General features: G+C 33.7%; 1 protein-coding gene across 8 annotated transcripts in view; it reads right to left on the bottom strand.

Annotated features, from left to right (window-relative positions):
• The window catches only part of LOC104910714 (uncharacterized), a 288940-nt gene that overhangs the window by 200488 nt on the left and 68102 nt on the right, over positions 1 to 20350 (bottom strand). For all 8 annotated transcript variants that reach the window (XM_085222846.1, XM_085222850.1, XM_085222849.1 and 5 more), the window contains exon 6: positions 10088 to 10155. The gene's annotated coding sequence lies outside the window, so the exon portion shown is untranslated. The remainder of the gene's footprint in view (positions 1 to 10087; positions 10156 to 20350) is intronic.

Here is a 20350-nt window from a genome sequence, read left to right as displayed (position 1 = left end):
ATATTCTGCAACAAGCCATTTATCTGCATATCATTTTTCTGCTAACACTGTAACATTTTTTTTTTTCCTGATACGAGTGCTGCTCCAAAAGTAATGCTGCCTATTTGATTACATTGGCCCATCACATCAGATGCAGACATCGGCAGTATGTGGAAGTTAAACCTTCTCACCAATATTCCTCTGTATTTTATTACTGTGTGACAGATGGAAGCAGAGGAGCAGTCTGACAAAAAGGCATCTGACATGGAAGTGCTTATGAAAAAAAGGTGTGAGAATTAATTTCTCCATGAATTAAAAATGACACCCATTAACATCCATCAATGCTTGCTAAATGCTTTTGGAGACCAAACGGTGGATGTGAACACACTGAGGTGGTGGACAGTGCATTTCAGCAGTGGTGACAGCAACATGAAAAACAAGCCACGTTCAGGATGACCATGCAGATTGTTTTGAGCATGGCATGCAGGCTCTTGTTTATCACTGGTAAAAATACATAGCTAACATTTTTTAGTACATTGAAAAATACTGTTTTATAGCTGAGAATTTGTTCTATCAAAAGTTTTATTGTGTTCTTTGTATCTGTTGTGGTTTTCACAGAATTAAATAGGAGGCATGACTTTTGGAGCAACCTGTGTGTATGTACTTATAATATTAGCGACGTTGACTCTAGTGTTCCATATAACTTACACATAGTTTATTAAAAAACTTAACCTTTCTTTCTGTAACACTGCTCTCTCTGAATTCAGCCCTGAAGGTACTAAGCAGACACACACTTTGAGGTTTGCATTATTAACAACAGCCTCTTAGATGGTTTGCAGAAACAATATCAAATGTTGTCTGTAACTCAAATAGTTTGTCTGTTTAAAAACAACACTTTTTTAGCTCTTATTTTTAGAACATTCTAGTTCATTTGCCAAGACAGCTGTGTACAGATTTACAGCAACATTTTGAAGCGTTGATGTAGTAGTGATGGGAAACACCAACTTTTAGACTTCCTGTGACTATTTCAATGTGATATTGCATGTGTAAATTTGTGACACATTTATTTTGTATATATGTATGTAGAAATGCTGCATATAGATATATATGAAGTATAGTGATATGTACATGTTTCAAATAAATACAGCTGTGCTTTGCAGCATCTATTTGTTTTCAAGGAAACGTTATCGTAAGTGAGGATTTGGGCAATGTTTTGAATTATTAGAAGCCAAAGGCAAAGAAAGATTTATTTGATTGATTCGTAGTTTTATCACCAATATTTAAAACGCAGTAATACTTTGCTTTAGGTGGAAGTATTTTATTCCAATTGAGAACTCATCTTTAATTACATACATAGACCTATCATTTGCATATGACTGCTATGTTCAAATCCTTTCATACTGTGGAATAACAGCATAATGCATATGCCCTGCCATTGCACAACTACCTTCTGGCAACAGTAATAATTTCTTCCACAAAAGTCAAAGCAACTTACTTTTACTCACTTTGATTCAATGTAGCTGCTGGAAGCAAGATCATGTAGCCTTCGGTTGGCATTTCATAGACCGGCACTGCCTAGTATTCTGCTAAGAGGCAAAGACTCTCATAACTTTCTGAAAACAAGGAAGTTTAAAAACCCACCTCATTTTTGACTCAGCCTGTTTTTCAATTTTTTAATATTCATTTTTTAACTATGAGAAGATTTACTATAGATGATAACAGAAAAAAAAAAAATCATGTTATGACTGCAAGACAGCATATTGTTATTCATACCATCAGAACTGAGAATATTTCTCTGAAGTTTTTAACCATTCCTGAGATGATCACCTTTATGCACATTCTCATCCATCTCTAACAGACATTTTTCTTCAACTTGTGTAAACTGCTCTATAGAGAATCTCAGTAACAGGAAGAATGCCTGTCCTTTACCTAGAAGTGGTTTCATTTTAATGGTTAAAACTATTAGACTTTGTACCCAAATATATTTAGCCTTATTGTAATATAAAAACCCTTATGAAAGTTGTGCTCAGAACATTCATAATGTACTACATTCACTAATGCAGGAGAATTCCTCTTAAGAAGAAGTCTCTTTTACTGTACAACGAAAGGAATGTATTTCAGTGGTGGAACAAAGGGATAAGGCCTACCCAAAGAATGGTTTAAAAAAAAAAAAAAAGGAAGAAAAAAAAGCAATCATTATAAATTCCTCCCCTCCACTCCAAGTTCAGTTAACAAACTGTCCATTGTTATAGCAATACAGAATACCAGAGATGTCAGAATCTTTCCTGCTGTCTTCTTATGACACACTCTATGTGTCCTTCAATCATTCCTATAGAAGCTCTCTGTTCTTTACAGATTGTCTTTATGTACATATATCTGAAATTAATGTCCTCAACATTCCTTACAGAAATAGAAGTTCGTTATGTGAGAGTTCCAAGCTGTACAGGAATGGTTCCTATCATCTTCCAGTGGTGTCTTCCTTGCCTACACTCTGGATGACTAATGAAATACATCTAGACATGATTACATAATTAAGAACAAGACTTTAAACAGCAGAATGTAAAGAGATGTGGAATATTAATCACTTTACTGAATAAAGTATAAAAAACTCATCATTACTATACAAATACAGGCTGGTTGAAGAATGGATTGAGAACAGTCCTGAGAAGGACTTGGAGATAGTGGCTGATGAGAAAAATCAACATGAGCCAGCAATGTTTGCTTGCATTTCAGAAAGCAAGCTGTATCCTGCCCTGCATCTGAAGAAGTGTGAGTAGCAAGGAGAGGGAGGTGATTATCCCCCTCTACTCTGCTTTCATGAGACCCTTCTCTCATGGACTATTGTATTCATTTCTAGGACCCCCCAACATATAAGGGACACAGACCTCCAGCAACTCCAGAAGAGTACCACAAGGATAATCAGAGAGCCTATGGTTACAAGCTGAGAGAAGTTGTACAGTCTAGAGAAGAGAAGGCACCAAGAAAACCTTATAATGGCCTTTCAGTATCTAAAGTGGACCTAAAAGAAAGTTACAGAAGAACTATTTTTCATGGAGTGTAGTGATAGGACAAGAGGTAATGGCATTAAACTAAAAGAGAGTAGACTTACAGTAGACATTAGGAAGAAATTCTTTACTTAGAGAGTGGTGAGGCACAGGAACAGACTGCCCAGAAAAGTTTTGGATGCCCCTTCCCTGGATGTTTTCAAGGTCAGGTTGGATGGGGCTTCACACAATGTGGTCTAGTGGAAGATGTCCCTGCCCACAGCGTGGGGGTTGGAAATAGGTGATCTTAAAGGTCTCTTCCAATACAAATCATTGTTTGACTCTATTACACTTTGTATGCTATCTGAGCTGTGAAAACAGACAGGAAAGCAGCTCTCAGATCACAGAAAATGCAATTTAACTTAATTAAGTCTAGCTCAGACCTCTAACACATTTTAATATCAAATGCTTGTATTGCAGGATACAAAAATACACTGCGATGTACAGCTGACTCCTATTTGGGAGCAGAAATTTCAATTGCGTTCTTTTTCCTCACAAGCCATGATATAACCACTTCTACATTTCACACATAAATCTCATTAAACATTTCTGAAAGAACAGTATCTGCTTTGTATCTTACAGAAAGCTAACATTATAAAAATATATGTTCTTAGTTTATTTATGCTCAATGGTGTTTATCTACTGAATTTCACTTTCATTTGTTTGTTCAAAATTGTTACTACAAGTAGACTTCCTGTGCAATAATATCTTTCAGAGAGAAATAAGGAGAAGCATTTGCCATCTGCCACTAAATTCTAATCCCTGTATGGTAATCTTCTACACATAGCCTAAGTATGCCTTGAAAAGGGACAGCCCTACGTGAAAAAAATCAACATTTCTCCATCCTACCAAGTTCTGTCACTGGTTAACATTCTACTAAGTGAATATGAGGACATTTACATTATTAGATTTCTTTATGTAAATTCATGAACAAGTTGCCCTATTGGCTATTACCAGAAGAATATCTGAGAAAATAGCTGAAAATATTGTCCAGTGTATATATTATGATCACATTAATATACCACTATATTTTGCATGCTCTCAGGAACGACTGAGACTTATGACATTAAATTTGAGGAACCATAGCAACATTTTGAGAGGAATCTTTTCAAAATGAAATTCTGTGTTGTAGGTTGTTTTGAAGTTATTTGACATTTCAGTGTCACATTTAATACTCTCGATCAATAATGTAATATACTGTACACTAGATTTCAGTGAGTGGAAAGACATTTTTGTATGCATGAGTTATCTACTGAAGTTATCATAATAAGAAATACTTCTGTTAACCTGTCTTTGGATTTATGCTTTTTCCCTCTACTTTTGATCAAATCTATGATAATTTTCCTAAGATAAAATAGAAAGAGATACTGGGGAAAAAAAAATCACTCATCTGAATGCAAATAGGCTTTTTTTTTTTCCTCTAACTCCCAGGGCTTATCTTTTTATTACTATCTCAGAAAACAGGACAGTCTGGTTAGAGCCAGAGGCTAAATCAGAAATGACTTGACAATCCACTGATAACATGGCATTTTAGAATATACTCTCTGCTCCAAGCTCCAGCAGCTATGACTGAATCATAAACTGTACAAGTCAGTCAGCCTAGGATTTGTTTTCTACATAAAGACTTAACAGTATTTCAAGGGTACTTTACTGCCCGAAACAAACTTTCATCTAGAACATTTATGACATACTACCATCATAGGTCAGAAAAGAAAGATCAAATGAAATAGGAGTTTTGTTAACTAGATTTTCTTTGTTTACTTGTTTTCAATTGTATGAGTACCTGTAATTCAGTCTTAACAGTCAGGCTTCTATAAGTCATGGTATCTTTTTAGGTTCTCTGAAAAAAGTGTGAAGAACAAGATCAATATGTAAAATACAAGAAAAAACTGGGGACACATATGAACGCACATGTATTAATGACTTTGTATTGACATGTATTACATGACTTTCAGAGCACTTCATTCAGCCTTCCATCTTTGTTGATTTGAACAGAAGACTGTACTGATGCAATTCCCACAGTCAATCTTTTCCTGTGTAGGAATGTTTATGATTTAGGATCTCAGATGTATTCTAACTGCTCTATGCTCCAGCCTATATGTAACATACTTTCATGTAGTCATGTATATCTGGCCAACAGGAACTTTTTTTTTCCTTTGGAAGAGGTCTGAGAAGGGTCTCAGACTTGTAACATCAGACCGAAATCTAAAGAAACATACAGACTAGGCACCAGATATAGTTGATCGCTTCAGGTCAACAGAAATTTCAAGAGAAGTGTGTTTCACACATATCACATCATATTATACCTTCTCTTGAATTTCAATTTTTCCTTTTACGTAAGGAACAGAAGAATGAAAAGGATTTAAAGTGGGATTTCAAGGTAGATGAAATTAAGGTATAGGAAGGCATGTGGTATCTCATAACTTTCAACACTGGTGGACAATGATGAAGGTTTTTGTTGTTGTTGTTGCTGTTGTTTTAAGAAAAAATTCTAATTACTGTCTTAATTTTTCCTGGGGTCTCTGGAAAGAACACTACTAACGACATGAGTATTTTCATTTGGCAGTGTTACTAACTACATCAATATATGCATGCAGCAAAGCATATCATGTTTACGAAGCACTCTAAAGCACCATTTTTTACAGATATTTTAACAAACAGCTTGACTAAGGAAACATACTTCACACTTTACACCTCAATTTTTGTTAAGAGTATTGCTTTCAAAATGTATGGATAAAATTGATAAACCGAATATAGACACACATTGTTGTCATTGCTAGATATAGATTGTGCTGTGCTGCCAATTAGAAGCATGAAATCAGAATTAAAATAGTTTGTTAAAAAAGTAAAAATAGACTGTTTCTTCCTGATCTTCTAGTACTAATACTATTCTGATATTACTCTACCCTACTTCTCAGAACAGAAAATTCATTTACCACTCCATCTACTTTCTCCATACAGCTCTTTCCATTTCTCATGCACATAAAAAAAAGAGTCGTGTACTACATTTGTCTGATTTATATTTCTTTTTCCCCCTCTTTTCAGGGTTGTACTATATAGTTAATGCCAACTTCTTGCTTCTACTACACAGAAAGCCATCACGCATTCCCCAAACTATACTTTTCAAAAGACATAAGTACTAAGCTACGAATCAAGAAAACTATTAAGTGCATGTACCCTAGTAGCAATACCTTCAGCAAAGGGGTAAATTAAATGTGATTAAGTAACCAGCAGGTTAACAAAAGGAGAGCATTAGTGTATTGGTGCATCAGCTTAAGTTTCAAGTGTCCATAGCAGTTTTCAAGTGTGATCAAGTATCACCTTAAAGACAGATTTTAATTATGTATTAATAACAATTCAAACGGCTCATACCATTAAATGGCAAGATATTACTATTTCTTTAATTACTTGGGTGTTAAACATGACTGTTGGCTGAACTGTAGTAAACCAGGAGGAAATAATTTTACACATTCAAAAACATTAAGCATATTTTGCGTGCTTGATATCCCTATTTGCCAACTCGAAACCAAATCTCATCCAAGATTATTTCAAATTTCATGCTTCTAGAATCTTGTGCTAGTGAGAATAAGAAAAATGAAGCGGAATTGTATATCCTGAAAAGTCAAGATGTATGGGTTCAGAAAGGAGAAAGTGACAAATTCTGAATCAGGATAAAAATGAGAAAAGAGAGAAAGAAGTAGGCTGACAGAAGCATTCTCTGCATACTAGAGTTATGCCTGCTTATGTCCGTATCAATACATATGCAGGCATAACTATTGTGAAAATCCCATGTTAAAAAGATCTTGAGTTGTACCTCCCCTCCCAGTTAAATCAGTGTTACTCCTCTGAAGTTAGTATTTCACAAGTTTCTCCTCTCTATTCAGGGCCTGTAAGACACAGCCACATATTATCTTCCAATAGCTGGACCTTCAAATTAGAAAAGGTATCTGAGATTTTTTAACAGAATGCATTGCCAATTCATGTCTTGAGTTCTTACTTTCCTAACTATGATAAAGAAATAACTAGGATAAGCATTTAAATGTTAATACTACAGATCTGAGAAAGGAGATTGACTCCAATATTTAAAATGGCAGAAACAGTAAAATGAACTTTCCACTCCCCTGAAAGAAATGACTCTCTAATCTAGGCAGCAAGTGGTCTGGAATCTGTTTTCACAAGGCTGAGATCTTTACCACCTGCCTTCTTTCACCAAAAGAGCATTAAAGTAAGTGAAAAATATGAGAAAGCCCCCCTTTTTTGATAGCATATACATTCCAAGTTTTTGAACAAATAAGACAGACATAATTCTCTCAAGGCCTCCACTCTGATACATGAGATTTCTTAATTGACACTTACTTTTAATCTTAACTCTAATTTTAAAATTAGAATGCAATCATCACATATATAAGATTGTATTTCTGAAATCTATGAGCTAATATTCTTATCCCAGTTAAAATGAGACAAACAGATTGCTTTTAATGCTCAGTGGCATTCTTTTTATGGACTCTTATTTCTACATAAACCACTTAGTTATAAATAATCCATGCACAGAGCAATTAGACCTCTTCCTTGTTTTATAGGTTATAGACTTCAGACCTGTGTAAGCAACAAAATATTCTAAAGCCTGTAGTGCAACAAAGCACATTTAAACAAGAGTTGTTAAATAATTTTAAAATTATTTAATCACTTCTCATTTATCATATAATTATAGCCTTAACTAAGCAACAGAGTCACTGACTCCAAACTAAGAAAACACTGCTACCTAAAGTCATTATAGAAGAGTTAAAATGAAGACTACAAAGTGAAATGTAACAGAAGGATAGGATATCGAAAGAAATATGTGAAGCCGTAACTTCCATAAAACTAAAAATTCAGAACTAAACAAAAACTTATTGCCACACTCTTTATGGTGTTGAAGAAAAAGTTACCCTGCTACTTTTAAAACTATAATTCCATACAATTAAAGCATCATGTGATTTACAAGGGGTAGTTAGGTCACTGAAATCAGAGAAAATTCAGTGGGCTTCAGTGGGCATTGCATCAAAACTTATGTGTTTCTTCTATTTTGTGCAGAGAAGGGGAAAAACAGAATGGAACTGAGCTAGAGGAGAAAGGTGTCTACCAAAAGGAGAGGATATTTGGCTTAGGTATATTTAGCTTAGTCTGTATTGTTTGGGGGTTTTTTTGTGGATTTTTTTTTTTGTTTGTTTTTTCTTTTTCTTTTTACATTAGTGTTATTTATAACCTTTATACTTTAAAAATACAGTCAGGTTACACAGAATGGTGCAGCATCAGTAAAGACATTCTGGGAGAATTAGCAGCAGTAACTGAATTATTTGCTCTCCTCTGTGTAAAAAAAGATTCAATATTGCCAAGGGAGTTACATTCAAGGACAGAAACAGAGCGAGAAAATTTTTCTTAACAATATTCCAAAATGAATTCAGATTTTAAGAGACTGAAAGAATGTTAATCTGTTTTATGCATACACAGTCTCTTTTAAGACAAATTAATTATGCAGCAGAAGCATTAAGCATAAAAATACAGGCTTTCAAATGTGAGTGCTAAGTGTAGTACAGGGAAATGAAACCAATAGAACTGATAGAGGGAGATTGAAAGAGGCTAATTAGAAAGCGTCTGGGAGAATATAACCATTTGACAAAAAAAACATAAGATAAAGCAATGTGAGCTTTAGCAGATTATTAATTGTCTGCAAGATTTATTATCTATTCACCTTTGAGATCAGCTTTCCCCCCCTCCAATTTTATCTCAACTGCAAAAGTGCAAAACAGCAAATGTAAAAACCAGTTATAATGAGGTCACAACCTAACTGTGTTCTTACTTCAGAGTAACATCCTTAGGAACATGATACCACACAATAAACTTTAGTTCAACCAAACAAGATTCTAAACTGGAAAACTATGACCTGATTCTTCCCTTCCTTAGTTTTTCATAAAAGATTATCTTAACTGTATTTTCTGTGGACCCCAATACTACTAACGGTATTAGTGCTCTGAGAGACATCCCTTTCAGTCATCCTAAGTACATTCGATAATGCAACGACTTTCTTCCCCAAAGAAAGCTGGCATAGATAGTTTTTCACTGTAGCAGTCACTCAGTCACGTGGTTAAGATTCAGATTGTACACAAGACCCTGAAATCAGGCCCATGAGAAATATGACTGAGACTACTGATTTTCAATTGAATTAATGTAATAGCAATACTATTAAAAAATGGAGAGCAATTCCATGCAAAAATGTACGTAAATCATTTTCTACATAGAAAATAATGAGATATGGCTTTAAGATGGCTTCTGCAGCCCCTGCAACAATGTTTTGCTCATTAGTCATGTTTATTACAACCAGGAAGGTGGAGAACTTTATGCATAGAATAAAGGCAGTCAGATAGAACCTGATGTAAGTTGTAGACCTATTGTGTAAATTTACAGTAGGCCTACTACCTCTACAAGCTGTCTTCAGATTTACCTGAGAACTCCATACATAAAAAGACCATATGGTAAAGCTTTACTTTTCAAAAATACCTCAAGAGAAATATGCTATCTGTAATAATAATGTCTTGATTTGTATGATATATGACTAAGCTTTTTCAAGCAGTGAAAAAATAACAATAGAATGAGAAAGAATGGCAGTAAGCTACACAAGGAGACATTCAGACTGGACACTAAGAAAAAATTATTTACTGTGGGGGTGGACCAACTCCAGAACAGGCTTTCCAGAGAGGTGGTAGATGCTTAATTTCAAGAAACGCTTGAAACATTTAAGGACTTAATGGAATAAGTGAGTGAAACAGACAGTTATAAAACCTCTGTCATTTAAGTCTTTTCGCAAAGTCACTAAAAAAATGACGGGATTCAGAATGTGATCAGATTCGGAGTATGACCAACAAATGCTTTTCTTTAGCACTTCTTCAGTACACTTCTTTATAACGTAGAGAATGTCCTGTGAAATAGCTGATTTATAAAATATTTCCAGAAAAATATTAAGACATAAATGCCTACGAAAAGACTTCTGTCTTTCACTCTTGCTGAATATTAATCAAAGTACTTACAATTCTGTCTTCTGAGCATTCTTCCTTCTTCAGACTCTTCCTCAAGCGCATCCATTTATGAAAGAATTCTGCAAGAAAGTTACTTTTATTGTCACAGGTTATTTAAGGATTATGGGCAGTAGAAGTAAGGCTGATTCTATCCTTTATTATCTCATTTCTATACTGATTCATCACTACATTACCTCACTTCCAAATTGTGATAATTCTACTGAATTCAAAGCAGTTATCCTCTCAAAAATCTACAATAGCACATCATTCATTCAGACCCACATACTGCTATGTCAAACTTGAAAACCAAGGTCAAATAGTGACAACTAGAACCATTGCTATTTTATTGGAGGCAAAGTCTACAAAGTCTACAATAATTACAAAGCACAACGAAGTTCTACAGGGGAAAAAAAAAAAAAAAAAAAAAAACAAGGAAAGAATGGTTAAACACGGCAAAAAGCTTAAACAGCTATCTATTCCAGCAGTAACCTCAAAAACAGTATTTGTTTTTTTCCTTTAAAATCACCTAATTCCAACTCCCCTGCTAAAGACATGGACACATCCCACTGGACCAGGTTGCTCAAAGCCCCATCCAGCCTGGCCTTGAACTTTGGGCAGGGGGCATGCACAATCTTTCTGGGCAAATAAGTAAGTGATCATTTACTATATATTTCTTACTGGTTATAGAGACTGAGACAGGTGAACCTTTCTCCATTTGCATTTCTAATCTACTAACAAAGAAAATAAAAGCTTGGAAAGCATAGGAATATTTATGATCTTAGCTTTTGTTGAACAAAAGAGTATTTGAACTGTAATCCTGCACAGTTAAACTTTACAGGCAGAAGGAATGTAAGTCAAAGTGTTACTCATTAGAGGAACTCATTAGATAATTGCCCATTAAAGCTCTGGCCTAATAATTTTGGTAGACTGGCATTGTGGGTGGAGCACACAGCAGGCTGGATGGAGAAGAATGATGCAGCAAGATTTCCATCACAGCTGACAGCAAAATGACCTAACGTAAAATGTACAAGTTCACAGACAAGGTAAAGTTCTTTCTTTCCTGAGCTTATTTCCACTGAATAAATAGAGTGACAGAATATACTGCTTTTTAAATTAAATATCAAAATAGTACTTTCAATATTCTAAGTGCTTTTTAAACATTTTTTGTACTGAAAATAGAAAAGCAGAGAAACTTTTGGAAGCCTTCAATCAGTTCTAGTCAGCCTAATGTGCCAAATATTGTTCTTTACACATCTATTTATTGGAGTGTTGCTACAGTGAAAAAGGGAAATGATGATATTTTAACGTTTCTGTGTTAAGGTTAGTTAATCCTTAATTACTGCTGCATTAGTGGGAGAGAGAGGGGAAGTTCCTATGTTTGTAGATGACTACGATTCAGTTTTAAAATGCTGTCATCTCTGTTAATAAGATTTACATATTTTTATTTTGTTTAGAAACTCTAAAAACAGAATGTGCACATTTCATGAGCACAGCTCTGTAACAAAGCTATAAAATAGAATGCCAGAAAATACTAACTACAAGAGCCATCCATCAGCCATAGAAATGTTCATAATCTTTTCATACCAATTGGAGTTATCCCTCTTTCTTTAAAATTCCATAGCATATTCTCGCTATATGGAGTCATTCTGTTTAAAAATTTTGTGAAAAATAAGGGATGTGAGTCTGCAACCTAAATAATGTCACAGTTCTGCAAATATTTTAGTATGAACAATAATAAAAGCATTTAACTCCATTCAGTTTAACCTATGGGAGTTCTTTGACCAAGTTTTTAAATTATTCTTTGCATATTTCTAACACACACAAAAAAATCTAAATATTATTGTATGAATATTTCCCATTGAAACACGCTCATTAACTGCTTAGTTTGAATTTGTTTTCATCTTGGTTTCACCTTGTTTAACTGTTTTTAAGGTTACAGGACTATAAAATGCTGAAATTGCTACAATCACAGTTTTCCTTTTTTAATCTCATCATTGGGGACTACAAAACTCAGATGAACACTAGTAAACTTAAGTTTTGTTGCGCAGCACAGATGTTGATTACAGGCTCTTCAGCTCCATCTTCTGGTACAATATTGTTGAAAGGACAGCCTATTACTTAAACACCAGTTTGCCAGCCATCAACATCTTGACTGTATGAAAGGAATTCCAGCCTATCTTTCAAAACATATCATATGATATGATGATTTTACTGATAGGCAATAATTCTCTCTACAAAGTCCTTACATCCTTTCCAAATTTCTTCCAATCTCCAATACATAATATAATTAGTCTCAAAAAACACTCCACACACCAACACAATTTCAGAATTACATTCAACATTCTTAAAATCTTCTAGGACTTGCTTTTTTCAGATGTCTTATGACATACGCAGAGTATTTCCACAAGTCATTCTAGTCTGTACCTAGAATAACAGAACCAGCTCAGAAGTCTAATCCCCAACTCCTCAGAATTCAATATCTCCCAATAATACTAAGGGATTTAATCACATAACTCATAATGCAGTGAACACTACGAACAAATCTCCTGAAAACTTGTTCTAGCTTTCTCTGGTGAACTCTTCCTGCAGTTGCTGAATATTTTAAGTTATGTCACTGTTAAAACAATTCAGTGTTAAGCCAAAATCAGACTGAAACATTGAAAAAAGCTAATCACTTTGATATAAGCTAGGTGAAAACACATTCTTAAAGAAATGTGATGCTTATCCTTTAAGATTATGAACTGCTACTGCTCTCACTAATACTGCTTGAAAACGTCGATCTATAAATAAATATCACTCATGAGAGATTTCCCACTGTATAAGTTGTCTTGCGCGCACACACACAGAGTGTGATTTTTATTATTATTATTTATTTTATTTTTTTTTTACACAAAACTACATGAGAAAAATAATACCAAATTTCTCTGAACCTAGAATATTCGTATCCTTAGAAGCATCAATTTGAGAAGTTAGGAATTTAAGATTTTAATAGTAATTTTAATTATTGTTGATGTTTAAAATTATTCAGAATGAACACCAGCATCACAACATTCCATTATTATTGCATGTTATAGTTTTATGATGGCCAAACCAGCCTGTAAACCATTGACACTGCATTGGACAAACTTTGATAATGTAAAAAAATTGTCAAAGCATTAAAACGCACTGAGTTACTTGGTGGAAAAAAACTGCAGGTTGTACTGAAGTGGTACAGACAAGACACATTTTAAAGTTGCATCACATAAAGTCTTCATAGAGCAAAAAAATGCAAGACATTCAGTCTGACGACAAAAACTCATTAAACATCCCATACATTTAATGTGCAACTGATTCACGAGTTTCTTAATTGTGATCATAAAGACAAGTTCATCCCATTCATACTCAAATTACAGCACTGTCCTATGAACCACATGAGAGCTGCTAATCAATTAAGATGAAGTGGCCCTTATACCTTCCTTCCAGTGCGATTTCAGGTTCTTGTGCAAAGTACATTATTCTAGATCACAAAGAACAGTCATTTCTAGATTTACCTAAGCAGACAATTTGAATTATCTTGGTAAAGGGCATTTACCCATAATAAAGAATGCAGACTTCTGTATTTTAAAATGGTATTTGAATAAAGAAAGATAACAGCTAAGAAAAGGTTCTATTTGAATGAAAGCTAATAGGTAGGTCAGATTACAAGGCTTTCACCTAGGTTGGGATTTAATAGCATTTGAGTCTCTGCTATCAAACTGAAGTGATTCTCAGTCATCCAGATCTAGCAGGATGTTTTGACTAGCAGGATGTTAAATACTCTGCAACAGACTTCTACTTTTCAATTCTCCAATCCTTTCTAGAAGACATATGAATTTTCCAAAGGAGTCTCAACTGTAACATAAATAATATTAATGCTATTTCCCACTGCCTTCAAAACAAAATACATATATGATTTTGTAATGATAAATTCTCACTGTCTTACAACAGAAAGGACTATTACAGCAAATTGCTTTCAATCTAAAGAATGACACAAAGGAAAATTTATAAAGAAGAACAGTACGTAAAAACATACTGGAGGACAGTGAATCCTTTGACAGAACTTACAGGAAGTAAACTTTTTAAAACTCTCTTTTAACATTAAGGTTAGAGTAGGAATGAACTCAAGTCTTTTAACTCCTAGACAGTCTAATTACTATTTGCCCTTCTCTAGTTTACTGAACACTAAAGTAGTTACATAAAATGGGACTACTCCAAAAGGAAAAGCTATTATTTGATGAGAGACATGGGAGTTAACAGTCTGAATTAATCTAGAAACGCAGTTTGAATCTGACAACAAAATATTATGTTAATATCTGAATAAAATCTCTAGATGATATTAACTGTCCATATGGATCATTCAGGCAACTACATCACAAATACTATAAAATATCACCTACTAGGAAGCATTTGAGCTATCATATTTGCTACAAGTTATCTTTCCACTTCAATATGACCCACTTGTCGTGCAAGCAGAAAGACCAGAAGAATCTAGGGGTCTGTGAAAACAGGCAGGAATTATTTGTCATAAAGGTATAATGAGGACTTCTCTGGCGGACAATGCCCAATCCCTATGAATGCAAAATTGAAATTATAGCTTTAGTGAGTGAGTAACAAGGTCATTACAATTCCTCAATTATTTGAAATGAATTTATACTGTAGAATGGAGTTATAATTATTAACAGCTTGGTGTTGATTTAATTATAATTTAACAATTTATAATTCAATTAAATAAAATCAACAAGAAGTGAAATTCCATGCCACCTGACACATCCAGTAGACCGGCTTCCCCAGATTTTAAATAATCTGGGATGATTTAAACAGTTCTTGAGGTATTTCAAATCATTTTCAGAAAAGACAAAGGTGAGAAACTAATCTGATTTTCTGCATAAATTGGAGATGTACTGTAAAATTTAATCTACTGAGATCAGTAGAAGTGTTTCTGTCAATGAAAATGCTTTAATTCTTAATAAAAATTTGATTCCACAAATATTTTCCTTTGCCCTGAACTAGAGATGCAAACAGTGAAGCGAGCATGAAATATTTAATGTAACTGAGAATTTGTACGGAAAAAAATGTTGCTTTTTTTTTTTTTTTTTCCTATAGGTACCTATTAATTCTGATATCTACTTTTGGATTAACATGTGTTATTATCTGGGACTGAGTTCTGGATCACTGCTGAAGCGTTATTTGCAAACAAGCTTGTAGTACATCCATGCTACTTTTGAGATGTTGAACATAGGGTACTTCAACATTTCATTGCAAGTACTTCAGGGCTGTTTTTTTAAGACATCTTTTAAAACATCATTCCTATGTTACTAGTCACTTCTAACATTATCACTATTTATTTATCAATATTTTCTTTCAAATCCAGCATGAAAAAGGGCCTTTTTTTTTTTTTTGATGTTTACCAAAGGTGCAGGAAAGGTACGTTATCACGATCAACACATTTATGGATCAAGTATTTATCCCTTTATCAATCATGTTCATGAAAAAACCACAGATGAACATTCATAGCTGACTTCTTTTTCTCTGGTCGGCCCCCCAAAATCTTTCTACTGAGAGTTTGAAGAAAATTTCCCTCCAAGTCTCTCAATCAGGTGAATCTCCAAAATTTCTAATTGTTTTCGTAAGAATCATCTTCACTTCTTTTATATTAAACAATTTCCTCATGCTCCTGAAGCCTTATCTCATGGGACTCTGCATCTTTTATCATTCTGTCCACTGCTTCATATCAAATTATAAGAAAAAGACAGATTATACACACAAGAAGAAGAGGTAACTTTTTTTGCTGTTTTTTTTTTTATAGTACTAAATATCTTGCATCTTAAAAAGTTAAAGTATCAATCACACAAAGGCATTCTAAGAATGCTCTTAGTACAACACAGGAGACTGTAAGCACTAACAATTTATTATCAGTTATTAGGCATTTTTGAAAAAAGAAATCTCACCATCCACAAAGAAATAACACAATTATCTTTGCAGAGAATCTGATTTAAAAGGCCCTGCAACACTGGCATTTGAACTCAGATTAGTACCCAAACAGCAGTGTACATCAGCCTTTCTAAAAAGCACTATGCCTTTGGTGACTATGCACAAATTAGCACAGCCAATTTTGAAATAATGAGACACAGGCAATTGGTAGAGCTCTAGCTAGGCTACTGTAAGTAACTTTCAGTTTTTCTGTGTGACTTTGACAATTTTAACAACCCTCCTGCTCTGCTTTAATATAAACAGCAACACACTTTCATGGTGATTTACACAGTAGTAGATATTCCTATTCTCAGCTTTGCAAGTTTGTCAGCGTCAACTACACTCAGTATGAGCTGCTGTGTTTGTTGCTCTATTTTTATTCCCCTCTCAAATCTATTTGTCCATTTGGGCCAGAAGATGGCCTAAAGTAATTTGGTATTTGTGCATATGCTTTCAAAAATATGAGATCAGATAAAAAGAAGCAGTGTGCAAGTTCTTCTTACAGTGCTTCAACAATGTAAAACATTAAATAGCATTGAAGATGAAACTATTAAAAACATTCGTATTTTCTGACAAACAGAATTTTTGTCAACTGACAAAAATTGACAATTTGTAAAACAGAAGTCACTGACAATATTGGTTACAAAATGCTAAACCTTTCAGCTGACGAGAAAATTTCCATGACCCTGACCCTTACTTCTAAGAAGACACAAATTTGTGTCATAGGCATTTTATATCATGATACTGCAAGTAAGCCTGAGTTAGACTGTGCCAGTACAAGAAAATCCATATGGGATATAGAATACCCACAATCTGAAATCAAGTGGCCCTGCCATTTGAAAGTATTCACATTCCAAGTCTTTTTGACTATTTCAGGATGACACAAAAGCATTTTAGTTTCTGTATGTTCCGTGTTTTAAACACTTTCCTCACTCACATTGAAAAAAAATCTGAAAAATACTGGGGAGCTTCACTGTGCACATAAGATTTACTTTTTTCCAGTCTTCTCCATTCCTTAGCTGCCCTCCATTTGAAGAACAGTTGTATGAGAAAATCTGATAACTTTCACAGACATGCTTTATTAGAGAAATGGAAGGTAAGAGGAATCTCACCTCAAACTGGGACAAAAATTTCTAATTTGAACTCTCAGCCCAGGACTGTTTGCTGGAGTACAGTTAGAAAATTCAGTAAGGAGGGCCATTCGCTTAAAAACTATAGACATTTTTATGAAAACAATATTAATATATGTAAAATATTATCTGTTTAAACATTATTGTATAACAAGAATTATGCCTACAAAAATAAAATCCTAACCTGCTTTCTGTTTTTAAAGAATGAAGAATATTTCTGAAATATGAATTCAGAGCACTGCCAAACTCATCTCACCTTTCTCTCCTCCTTTTGTTCAGAGAATTTGCCATTTCTCCTGCTTCTTGTTTCAGTCAGTTTGAACTTCTGTTTTTGTAGTGATTTCCTTTTAATATCTTTGCATGTAAATTAGTCTTTGAAAAGGTAGTTGAGAGAAAAGTTTACTGTGGTCACTTTAGAGTTTAATTATTTATCCACTCCTCTATTACCTACAAATATCTAATATTTTCCACTATTTTACAATAATATTCTTAACTGGCACTCTAATAGTAAACTGATTACATTTTGCATGGCTGCTCGTACCGCTACAGCTGCTTGACTCATTATCAGAATAAAAATAAATCAATCCAGGAAAAGTGAAATGATGACTACGTTTTTAGATAGTACTCAGTAGAACAGATCACTTCCTAATGAATTGAGGAATTAACTTACAGAAATTATTTAATTCTTAGTAGTATATATAAATAATTGCAATTTTTGTTTGTTTCTCAAATATGAACAAACATTTTGATTACTATATGAATTTGCTAGTAACAATGAGTCTAAAAGTAACAGCATTAAAGGCTAATTTCTACTCCAACTCATTATCTTTACATATATCAGTACTTTATCGTCTTTACTGAGACTTGCTAAAAACTTAAACTAATGTAAGAGAGCTGAGACAGTATTATTCCTGAAGTATTTATCACATGTATCATTACAGTACTTGCTATTGTAATCTCAAAGTTCTGAACAACAATTACTTTATTTGCATAGGTATTTCTATTTTAAGAGCAGGTCTATGATATAATAATTGATTTAGTTGGAGAACATATTAGAAACTCTCTAGAAAAACAAATGATTCAGGATCTTTTCAATCTCAGTGCCTTTTAGAGCTTCCTCCCCAATCCTAAAGGAGCTTGCTTTAGCTGGCATAGGTAAAGCTACAGTTAACTGCTTTAACAAATAATGTTTATGTTCTAAAATAAAAGAGAGGTTAATGTGGTTTCATGAACTACAAAGGAATTATATTAGATTACTGTTTACTTTCAGTTCAGGATCAGTACACAGCTCAAAGTTTAGTGGGAAAAGGAACCAAGGCAAAAAATGGTATTTGACTAGGTAGGTAGTAAGAAAATGACAATGTTAACTACATCAACATTTTAACAGATCCAGTCACCTGACCTGATCGTAAAGACTGAACAAAAATCCACTGAATAGTAACAGAAAACACAAATTCACATCAAATTCATCCCTACTGCAAATGAAGTAGTACTTACCTTAATTCTGTAATTTCTTATTTTTATTTTTTAAACAACCACCGATGTTTCACAATTGGTGGGAGATTAGTGTGTACTCAAATCTGACAGTACTACCTCTGAATAAACAGAACTCTCCTGATGATTCATTTGCCTCTCAGATGTTGATCTTTATTGCAACTATGATTTCTGCCTTTGCAAAATAGGATATGAAAATCTTGTCCTCCTGACAGGATAGTAGTTTTGCACTCATTGTGTACAGATGTAAATAATGAGGCAAAGTGTAAAGCTAGAAAGGACTGAACTCCTACTTCAAAGTTCCTATCTTTATGAGCTTCTCACTATAGCCTTCACTACTCAAGAAACCAAATGTTACTTTTAATAAGGTGAATGAAATAAGCAACCATATAATAACTTCTCTAACAAGACATTTTAACAGTTATGTAAACATTTGCAATTTATTTATAGTAAGGTAGTTACAATTTCCTCATTTAGTAAAGAATCTTCTTATTAATTAACATTAATGAATTGAAATTATGTCCCAAATGATTGAATTTTGTGAATCAGGAGGCACACTGACATACTTCAGAAAATTTAAGGAGAATACTTTCCTCAGATAAATGGTCACACAGAATGTATTATTTATCAATATATTATATGTAAGTAAGGATACTGAAATACAAACGTGACAGCATAAAATCTTGAGCTTGCACAAGCATTCTGACACAATTAATCAAAAGAAAAAACACCTTGCTAGTAGAAAAAAAAAGTACGTAAATAAATGAAAAAAAGAGAATGAGATTCTATAGCATTACAATAATTTACAACAACCACAATACAGAAGATGTTTATTCTGCTATTTAAACGTTTGTTGTTTTTTTTTTTTTTTTTTTTTTTTTTTTTAAAGACACTATACTGCTACAAGATAATACGCATTTCCATGTTATACAACTGCATTGTAAATCTGCTGTTATGGAAGATCAGGGCATGTGAGTATTTAATTTCTGTATCTTATCTGACTGCAAATTAAAAGTTATAAGCAAATATATTTTTATTCATTGCTTTTTTTGTTTTGTTTTAATTCTAAGAGAAAGCAAAAGCTATAGGACAAATATCTTCATAAACTATGGAAACTGCATGATAGTGACAGCCATGAATACATTGTAGAAATTCAGCCTCATTCTATGATTTCTTGTTGACATTATAGAGCTTGTTTAAATAATGTACCTGAAATGCAGGTAACCATCCATGAAATTTTAAACAATGCTCTACTCTCAATCAATCCACATTTTCTGCTCTCTCTGTAGTTCCTGTGAGAATATGGATGTAAATTTAAAAAAAAAAAAAAAAAACAGAACAAAAAAAACCCCAAACCACTCCTAACTGAGAACTAATCTGCTCTTAGAAGTTCGTTGTCTTTGGTTTTTTTTGTATTTGAATTCATAAATAGCCATGACTTAATCATTTCTGCAACCAGCAACTGTGACTAAACAATACATAACTCCTGCTAAGAGCAATAAGTAGACACTTATTTACCTGCCAGGCCACAAAGGAAGGAGTCTCTACCTTTCAGTATCAGATAACTGTAACAACTTTCAGTAACACAGCAATAATATTTAAAGTAATTAGTGGGTGCCTGTTTAAATACATACATAGTATATATATTCTAGGCAATGTGAGA

The sequence above is a fragment of the Meleagris gallopavo genome, chromosome 4, assembly GCF_905368555.1.
Source record: "Meleagris gallopavo chromosome 4, MGAL_WU_HG_1.1, whole genome shotgun sequence".
In the NCBI taxonomy this organism is placed as follows: Eukaryota; Metazoa; Chordata; class Aves; order Galliformes; family Phasianidae; genus Meleagris; species Meleagris gallopavo.
Note: the sequence above shows the minus strand (reverse complement) of the source record. Positions and strands in the feature narration are given on the sequence as shown.